This window comes from Parus major, unplaced genomic scaffold (genome assembly GCF_001522545.3).
Source record: "Parus major isolate Abel unplaced genomic scaffold, Parus_major1.1 Scaffold101, whole genome shotgun sequence".
Classification (NCBI taxonomy): Eukaryota; Metazoa; Chordata; class Aves; order Passeriformes; family Paridae; genus Parus; species Parus major.
In genome coordinates this window covers 846183-855322 of record NW_015379261.1, presented here as the reverse complement: position 1 = coordinate 855322, position 9140 = coordinate 846183, and the positions used below count along the sequence as shown (strand labels likewise).

Sequence of the window (9140 nt, the reverse complement as noted above, 5' to 3'; positions counted from 1 at the left end):
ATAAAGGTAAATCTCTAGTGGAAAATACTTTTACATGGAAGATACTCTAGCTGTGTGAAAAAGTTGTGCCTATTTGGGAACAAGATAAAAATTTGATCCTTCAAGAGATTCCTGCCTTTTGAAAGGGCAGAATTTATGACATCAGGAGGTATTTGCAGGCCATTGTAGCTATAATTTCACCTACAGATATTCCAGGGGGCAGGGCTGTATAAATCAATTTGTATAATTTCTTTCTATTTCAAAACATACTTGAACCATAACTTCAGAGGCAAGGATCTACTTATATCAATTACAGATATGAAGAAGTGAAATCTACTGTTAGAGCAAAGCATCAATAATAATATTTTGTGGATTCAGTGTTCATAACCCTCACCTTCTAAACGAAGTGAGTCTTCAAACATTTGAGATGGGAGAGAGGGAAATAAAACCAAAATTATCTTAGTTCCACAAAAAGACCATTCTTTCTGGGTATCTCTATTCAAACATGAAAATGTGGCATTGAAGCAGATACCTGCTAGAACTTTCAAATGCCAAATGCTTGATTTGTTTGTTTTTTTTCAAGATGATTAACTCTGATATTTTTTAGAAGCAATATAAAGCTTTAGCTTTTAAGACAACATGTGCTTCCAAAAATAGCCTTTTATGTGCTTATCCCTTTTTCTTGCAATGCTTTCTCTTGAAATAAAAATCTTTCAGGAAACTTACAATAAACTTCCAATCAGTATGGCACTGGTCAAAGCATCTGTCTGGCTTCCAAGCTGATATTTGGTTTGCCATACCAGTAGATGTTATTTGATCTACTGTTCTGTGTCAGAAGTGTTTTGATATATGATATTGTATTTTTGATGCAGCTACCCTCCATTTGAAGATTCTTCCTTTTCCTAGAATATATTGTTCGTAAGACTGTCTTCATAAAATCTTTGTAGCTATATGTAAGATAAAGAATATTTTTTTTTACTGAGGAGCATGTTAAAATACATTGAGAAAAAAAATAATCAAAAAATCAAATTACTCACCATTTCTCATCAAGGTGTGTTGTAATTGTACCTCTGTCCTGACTAGCTCAGCAATTCCCTACTTATACTTCTGTGTAATGGTTCCCATCCAGTTGCTGAAGGGAAGGTCATGGGTGTATTTTTTCAGGATTTTAGTAAGGATTTTGATACTGTTCCTCAGAGAGTCATCTGGACTCAAACTGTGGGATGAGCTCATTCATAGTGTGCTGGCTGAAGTTGCTATGTGACAGAACTCAATGGCTTCTTGTAAATGTGGCTACTGGTGACCGGTCACCAGCAGTGCTCCTCAGCGTTCAGTTCTAGGGCCAGTCCTGTTCAACACACAGTCATAAAACAATTGAATGGTTTGGATTGGAAGAGACCTTAAATATCTCCTGGTTCCAGCCCTCCTGCCATAGGCAGGGACACCTCCCACTAGACCAGGTTGCTCAATGCAGCATCTAGGCTGGCCTAGAACACTTCCAGGGAAAATCCATAGCTTCTCTGGGCAACCTGTCCCACCTTCACTACCCTCATGGTGAAGAATTTCTTCTTTATATTCTAAAGAATTACTTCTGGATATTTATGAATTTATGAATGATCTAGCTGCAGAACTTGGATGCACCATTAGCAAGTTTGTTGATGATACCAAGTTTGCTGGAAGGGGGTGTTGAGTCTCTGGAGAGACAGGAGGCCTTTACATGGGGATATGGATAGGTTGGAGCATTGGATTATAAGGTGCTGGTCTCCCTGCTCTCCAGTAATAGGACACTTTGGAATAGTTCCAAGCTGTGCCAGTGGAGGTTCAAACTGGACATTAGGAAGCATTTCTTTACCAAGAGAGTGGTCAGACATGGAAATAAGGTCTCTAGGGAGGTTGTCAATGCCCCAAGCCTGTTGGTTTTTAAGAGGAATTTGGAGAATGCCCTTAAAACCATGATTTAACTTTTGGCCAGGCAGTTGGATTTGGATTAGATGATGACTGTAGGTCCCTCCTAACTTAAAGGATGTTCTATTCTATTCTATTCTATTCTATTCTATTCTATTCTATTCTATTCTATTCTACTTTACTCTACTCTTTGCTATGCTATGCTATTCATGCTTCTTCAATTCCAGTAATTTTTGGTGAAAGTTTGAGGGCTTTGCACATTCTGTGTCTTTTAAAAAAGATTTTAAGATTTTAAGATTTTTTTTTCTTGCCCTCTGAAGCTTCACCATTACCTTGAGACTTCCAGTGAATGCATGTCTGTCTCATTGAAGTCACCTGCAGGTGAAAAGACAGCTGGGATAGAACTAGCAAATTGCAGAAATTTGGTAATTAAGAAGAAAGCACTAAAATGATTATTTTTAGTTATCTGTTTCCAGACAGAAGCCCAAACCTCAGAGCTGTGTAAATGTACACATTTACTGTGTAGGCAATAGAATCTGAGTGACAATTGAAAATCCAGAAAGAGACCTGATAGGTTTATTTGGAGATGCTGCCTTGATGGGATTCCTTACACCTCCAAGTCAAGCAAAAGCTAAAGATTTCCTCATCTCAGTGCTTTGCTCCTTACTTTTGGATTTTAACCACTATGTTGGATTGCCAGGAATTTTAACGCAGTTTTAATATGCATTATTAAATTAGTCAGAAACTGTTGAACCTGTCTCACAGAGGGGAAACTGTCTCAGAAGGTGATTTATCATTCCTGTTGGTTCACAGATGAACCTTCCCCTTCTCTACAGCGCAATCATGAAGATGGGCATCACCTACCTCCTCAGCAAACGTGAGGTAAGGATGATTGTGGTGAGAAGAGGCTTCTTCATTCTAATGTATTTCTGGTGCTTGAAAGTAGTTAAAAAGGAAAATAACAGCAAACCTCCAAGCATATTAGTTTTTGGTTCTAGTTGTGAAGCATGACTGCTGTGACATTGTCCTGCTTAGTGGTGAAAGGTGTATATAAATAGAGAGAAAGATAATTTAAAAGCATCTTTTCTTGAGTTTTCCTTTTCTAGGATCCTGATGTTCCCTGCACTGTGCATAGGAACCATGTCTGCTGAATGAATGTGAGAATAATTGATTTACTCTGTATAATCTTATTTCTAAAATAATTTCTGTCTTACAATTAATATTACTATTAATGATTCTTCAACTAATTTCAATATGTTCTTTCATTTTCTGGACTTCATCTCATGTATGTTTTGCTGATAATCTTTAGAGAAAGCTTTCTTTGTCTCTCTGCTTTTATTTTCACGCAAAGGTTTAAAGACATTTCCTTCCTACTTTGATGGTTACCCTGGAGCAGGGGGTGCCTCCTGTGTTTACATAAGTTATAGTCACTCCTCTGTCTCATGGGCTTTCCTCTGCTAACATTTCAACTACTCAGTTTTAACCCACAGTAAGGTTTTCTGAGTTTTCTTGTTATTGTCCCAAACAGAACATTTTAATTCATCGGAGCGGGAATATCATGTGGCCTCATACGATTCTCATTATTTCTCATTATTTCATTTTGCTGAGTTTTGAGTTTATCTTTCTTGCCACTTTCTAGAAACACTCTTAAATTACCTACCTGCTGAATCTCAGTTTGGTGTTCTTTCTCTGTTCTTTTTTTGACCGATGCATCTTTCTTACTGATTTTCTTGTGTATGCTGGCTGCTTTTTTTAATTATTATTTTTTTCTGTTTCTTCTCATCCCCTTACTGAGGACTTTATTCTTCCTCGCCAATTTAAAGTTCTTTTGCCCAGACCCATTAGTTTTATCTCTCAGCAAATTGGTGACCATGGTCCTCAAAAAAATTTATCCATGCTTTGGAGACTCTGCTTTATGTTTCTAAGCCCCCACCTTTTAGGCTCTGATTTACTAGCACTGTTTGGGGAGTTTTGGGTTTATTCAGCAGTGCCAGTGAATCACCTGTGATGTTAAGCAGATTAGACTGAACCTAATTATGTTGTACTTTGGGAATTACAAACCACAAATTCCTCTGATGGATTTCTAGGTCTGGTGTTTAATGGAGCAGTAATATTTTCTGCTGGCTTCAGGACTGTGCTGTGGCATCATGCACATACTGCCTGAAGGGGGAATGTCAGTGATCTGTCTTTGCTCCATGTCTCCTAGCTTCCTGCCATTGCTCTTCTGCACTGGCTTCCAGTGTCTTCTATGTCATAATGTGCTTTAAATAAAGATCACAAAAAATACTGCCTGAGCAAAAGAGGTGAGCTGAGGCTACTTAGCCAACCTTCATTTTTTTCATTCCCCCTCCCATTTTCTAACTTGTGAAACTTTTCCTTTGCAGCTCTGTAAATGTTACTCTAATGTAATTTGTGCCTAACATATATATTATAGATAAGTCTATCTAATAAGCTGTTGGAAATAATATATGTAGATTTTTCTATTTTATATTCTTTTCTGTAAGTCAGCAGAGTAGAATTCATTAACTTGATATGGATCTTTTTCAGTCTTTTCAGTAAGCATTCGCCAAAGAATGGACTTAGGAGTGTATTTATATGGTAAATGTACTGATACTGCTTACTTTAATATAAAGTTCATCTTTTTAATGCTTTTCCATATATACACATTTGGCTCTTTTGGAAAGGGACTTGTAATCCAATCTTCTTTCTTCTCATTTTAGCAGAATTATTACTTATAAACTAACATAGATTAGTTGCAAGTATTAAAAGAAGACTATTTATTTGTGTAGCACTTGAAATATACTCGAGCAAACTATTAAAAAGAGTGACATTTACTATAATATGTTAAATAGTGAAGACTATTGAATTGTGGTGGGTTTTTTGTTTGGTTGGTTTGGGTTTTTTATGGGGGAATAGTCAAATAAAAATTATGCAATGAATGCATACAAAAAAACCTGTTTGATAGAGAGCTGTGGCAATGCTTAATGGAGTTTTTGCTTTTCTGAGAGTGGTAGCACAGCATGTAGTATATAACTGACTAATGGAGATTTGCCACTCAAGTAAGTCAATCAAAAATGTAATTTAGCTTGAAACTCTCATGGAAACAGCTAGGACTCTTGTATCTATCCCAATTAAATACAGCGTGATGATGATTGCATATGTCTTACTAATAGGGTTGTTAAGAGAATTTCTGATAAAGCTTTTGATGGGGATGCAAAAATGCAAGTTTTGAATCTTCTGAATTAAAAAAGAAAATCACTGGCCACACAGAATATTTAAAACAATTTTCAAAGGGACAGTATCCTTATTCAAAATGCTTTTCATTTTGAATATATTTAATCAAGAGTAAGGCAGAGTGGGGTGGGGGATTCTTTGATCTATTTTCTTTTAAAATCATTCATGAAATCATCAGATTCTAAAATAGATTTGTGATTTTAATTCTAGAACAATTAAGAACATCAACTTAGCAACTATACCACCTTCAGCCCTGCAAAGTCTTCACACTGGTGTTGTTGGTGAGTTTCATAAGGCAGAAAGAGCACCATTTACTTTAGGTAAGACCTATATATTTACCTCAAAAATATTGGCAGATCTTTGAAGCATACCAAGAATCCTTCTCATGATTCAAGCCCTTCTTCTGGCACTGAAGTGACTCACTAACTTTGTGTGGAAAGGTATGTCAGAGGTGAATGTCCCCCAAGTGACACCAGCCTGGAGAACCTGAGAACATGCAAAGCTTCTGGCATACTTTTCCAAGCAATACATGTCTCTCAGAGCAAAGCTATCAGAAATGCATTTTCCTAAACTGCACCAAAAGCCCTCTGCAGATACTCTATGGACAAAATCAGGAAACAACGAGCATGACCTTTTATAATTAATTTATGGAGGTAAAATGTGTGCATTTGCCAGAAGAAGAATGGTGTCTCGGGAAAGGAAGACTTCATTTCTGATCTTTCAGCCCTGGTTCTTAAGGAATAACTACTGAAAATAAGTATATTCATAGCTAACATTCACAGCTGTACTTGGCATTAAAAGCCATCGAGATAGGCCAGATACCAAGGAGCCACTTTCTCTCCAGGTGGCACCTCTGCCTGACCTCTCTGTCCCACCAGACCTACTGAAATTATTATTGCTTTGCTTGCTGATGTTTCCCTCTGCTCTGCTGGTACTAACCACCATTTTCTTCTGAATTGGTTGAATAATTATCATAATAATTCTCAGTTTTAAGTTTATTTGTTTTATTTTAGGTCTAGGGAAAGACTTGTACACCCCAAAAACAGATGCCTTATCTGTTACACCCAGTAAGTGCAACAAAAAAGGAAATAAAAAGTCCTCACAAAGCTTCACTTTTTCTGAAGCATAGATGGAATATGTGTTTTTCCACAAAATTACCTCTTAAAGTGTACTTCCATAAAATGAGTAATGGCGGTATGAAAATTCATCACAGTTTCACTGTATTCAGTTAAATACTTTGTACAAAACACAAATCACTTTCTGGTTGAAAAAATTTGGTGATGAAAACTCATTTAATCCTTCAAGGACAGATTGCAGAAAGTTTATGATGTTGCTATTTTTTTATGTCTTCTTTTTGCTGTTGTTTACAAATGACATAACCTCCTAAGTTACAGCTGAAATGAGCAAAAATATTTCTGCAAAGTTTTGACAGGGTAAATATACCTGTGATTGAAGAACTATAAGTATTCACACATCTCTTTTAATTTTCTAATATTCTTTGTCAATTAGGATGATGTGCATCATTTAAATGCATGGTTGTGAGCTCTGTTTGGTGTTTGTTTTTTATTGTGTGACTACATATATATATAGAGAGAGTCACCATGCATCATATGCTTATTATACAAAAATCTTGCTTGGGCAAAAGAAGAACCCAGTCACAGGTGTGAAGCTGGGAAATTATTGTTATTCCTGTTCATGATTTAACAATATAACAGTCTAATTTATTAGTTAAATAATATGTATTAATAATTCAAATTAATATGGGGGAAAATCATAATGGAGTTATATTGCTTGTCAGGGGAAATAAAAAATCCTTTCTAGAAACCCTCTGGGTTGAAAGACTTGTAGCTTCAGCCTTCCTGAAAGAAAGAGAGGGACTCTGAGCTATCAGCATCTTGTAGTCATCACTGGGAGGCATACGGTCTTGTCTTAGGGAGTTTCTTCCATTTACTGGGAAAAGAAAGATGCTGGTAGTCTTGTCCTCCATGGACTTTATTTTTGGATACTTTTTGAACACAGCTTAGGTACTCACTTTTGTCATTAGTTCCTAACCATTCACTTTTTGATCTAAAGCTGGGTTTACCTGAACAATGGAAGGATGAAATCCTGTAGTGACCTCTGAATTACAGCTGTGGTTTCTGTCAGAACCCCTGCACCTCTGGTACTGTTCTGCACATGTGCACCCTTTTGCACTTAATTTTGTTCTAGAAAGGTGAATAACTGCTCATTATCACTGTGAACTGAAGGAAACCTGAAACAAATGTGGTTGTTAGTTAGCTGACCACCACGCTGTTACAAATACTGATTTTTTTTTAATTTTTATTTTTTTTTAAAGGCTAAAATCAGCTCAAGTGAAGACAACCCATACAAGTCCTGAGACCCTGAGCTGCCAGGTGAATGGCCTTTAGTAATGGAAAAATTGTTTTGTTTATCATAAAGATGTTGGGAAAGTTCAACCAAGCCAAAGCAAAATAACACTGGAGCGATAAGGTGACCTCCTGTGAACTGCCTGTATAGCAGAGATCAAACTCTGTCCTTGTTCGTGTCTAGTCAATTAAAGAAAATAAATTAAAAAATAAGATTTTATCATATTTTCCATGTAGTTCATTTATATTGTGATGCTGGTCTCTAGTATACTTTTAATGGGTGGAAAGAGTTTTAAATGTGGAAAGTATTCTAAAAAAAATCACTACTAAGTTAAGTATAGGAGCTTGTGAAGAGCTATTTCAGCAGTGAAAAAACAGCTGCCAGCAGTGTCTTGGGTAACAAGATGTATGGGTTTTAAACATTGACTTTACTTGTTGACAGAAGTTGACAAATAATTAAAAAAGAAGATCAAACAAAACCCAAAAAACCACCTTTCTAACTTTTTTATCCCAAATAAAAAGAAATCCCAACCTCAACAGAATTTTCAAAAAAGGTCAAAGGTTGGACTTGATGGTCTCAGAGGTCTTTTCTGACCTAATTGATTCTGTGTTATGGTGACATCAGAGGCCGAAAAGAAGGCAATGGTTTTTTAATGGTTAGTTTTCTGCTACTAGCTCCAGTCTGTAGAACTAACCTGTCATGTATGATATGATGCTTAAACAGTCTTTGTGTCAAAAAGAGACAGACCTTTAACATGGTCTTTTACAAGAAATAGTGTAATTAGTAGGTAGGATGTGAGGAGGGGGTTACATTTTTAAGCAGCCATGGAGTGGGAATGAAAAGTAGTGAAAGCTTTAGTCTTTCATGGAAGAGTTTTGATAGTCCAAAGACAAGAGCTTAATGGATCTTGTGCTAGAGCTTAAATGGATCTTGAAAATGAGAATAGCAGTAGCTGCGTGACTTCAGTTAGAATATTTTCATTATTTTTTGTTATCCACAGCTAAAGTGCATTTGAAATAAACCACCTTGAGATTTCAACAGAAAAATACCATTTGTTGTCTCTGGGTCTTCCACAGATCTGCTGGTATCAAGCTTAGGAGACATGCTGTGCTGTCATTGCTTACCCTCTGTCTCATACCATTAGTGTCATAAAAGAATTTCTCTGGCAAAATAAACTGTAATTGCAACTGTTCAATGCCCACCTGAGAAAATAACTTTTAAAACTGAATGGATCTAAAAGGTTCAACACATTCTTTTTCTACCGTGTATCTGAACAAGACCTACAAAGTACAGGAACAGCCAGGAATAGCAACTCATAGTACATTTAAACCTGTCAGTTTGGGTTTTTTTTTTTGCTTTAAACCTATTAATCTCCTCTGTTCTTATGTACTTTGTATCTCCCTCCTTTCTCTTCTTCAGTGCTGTTGTGTGACTTCCAGATTCTTTTAATACCAGTTTAACATCAATGAGTCAGAATTCATTTTTATTTCCTTAATAAAGACCTTGTTTTTAAGTGTTCTCAGCATTACAAATTACAGTCACATTTTCGCAGTTGCCGAGATCCCCAGCTTTCCGTGCCCTGCTTTTGAAAATATTTTAAATGCCTGTGTGGTTTGCCTTGGAGTGTAAATCTGTCCCTCAAAGGAGGATCTTAA

At 36.4% G+C, this 9140-nt stretch overlaps 1 long non-coding RNA gene across 2 annotated transcripts; it reads left to right on the top strand.

The window, feature by feature from the left end:
• The first annotated feature begins 2947 nt into the window (after positions 1-2947).
• LOC117243752 lies at positions 2948-8847 on the top strand. Of its 2 annotated transcripts, XR_004495630.1 has the most exons (5): positions 2948-3041; positions 3972-4187; positions 5329-5438; positions 7454-7511; positions 8486-8847. It is a non-coding gene; the product is annotated as an uncharacterized LOC117243752 (long non-coding RNA). The 2 variants fall into 2 exon arrangements; XR_004495631.1 differs by lacking the exon at positions 3972-4187.
• Positions 8848-9140: the final 293 nt, after the last annotated feature.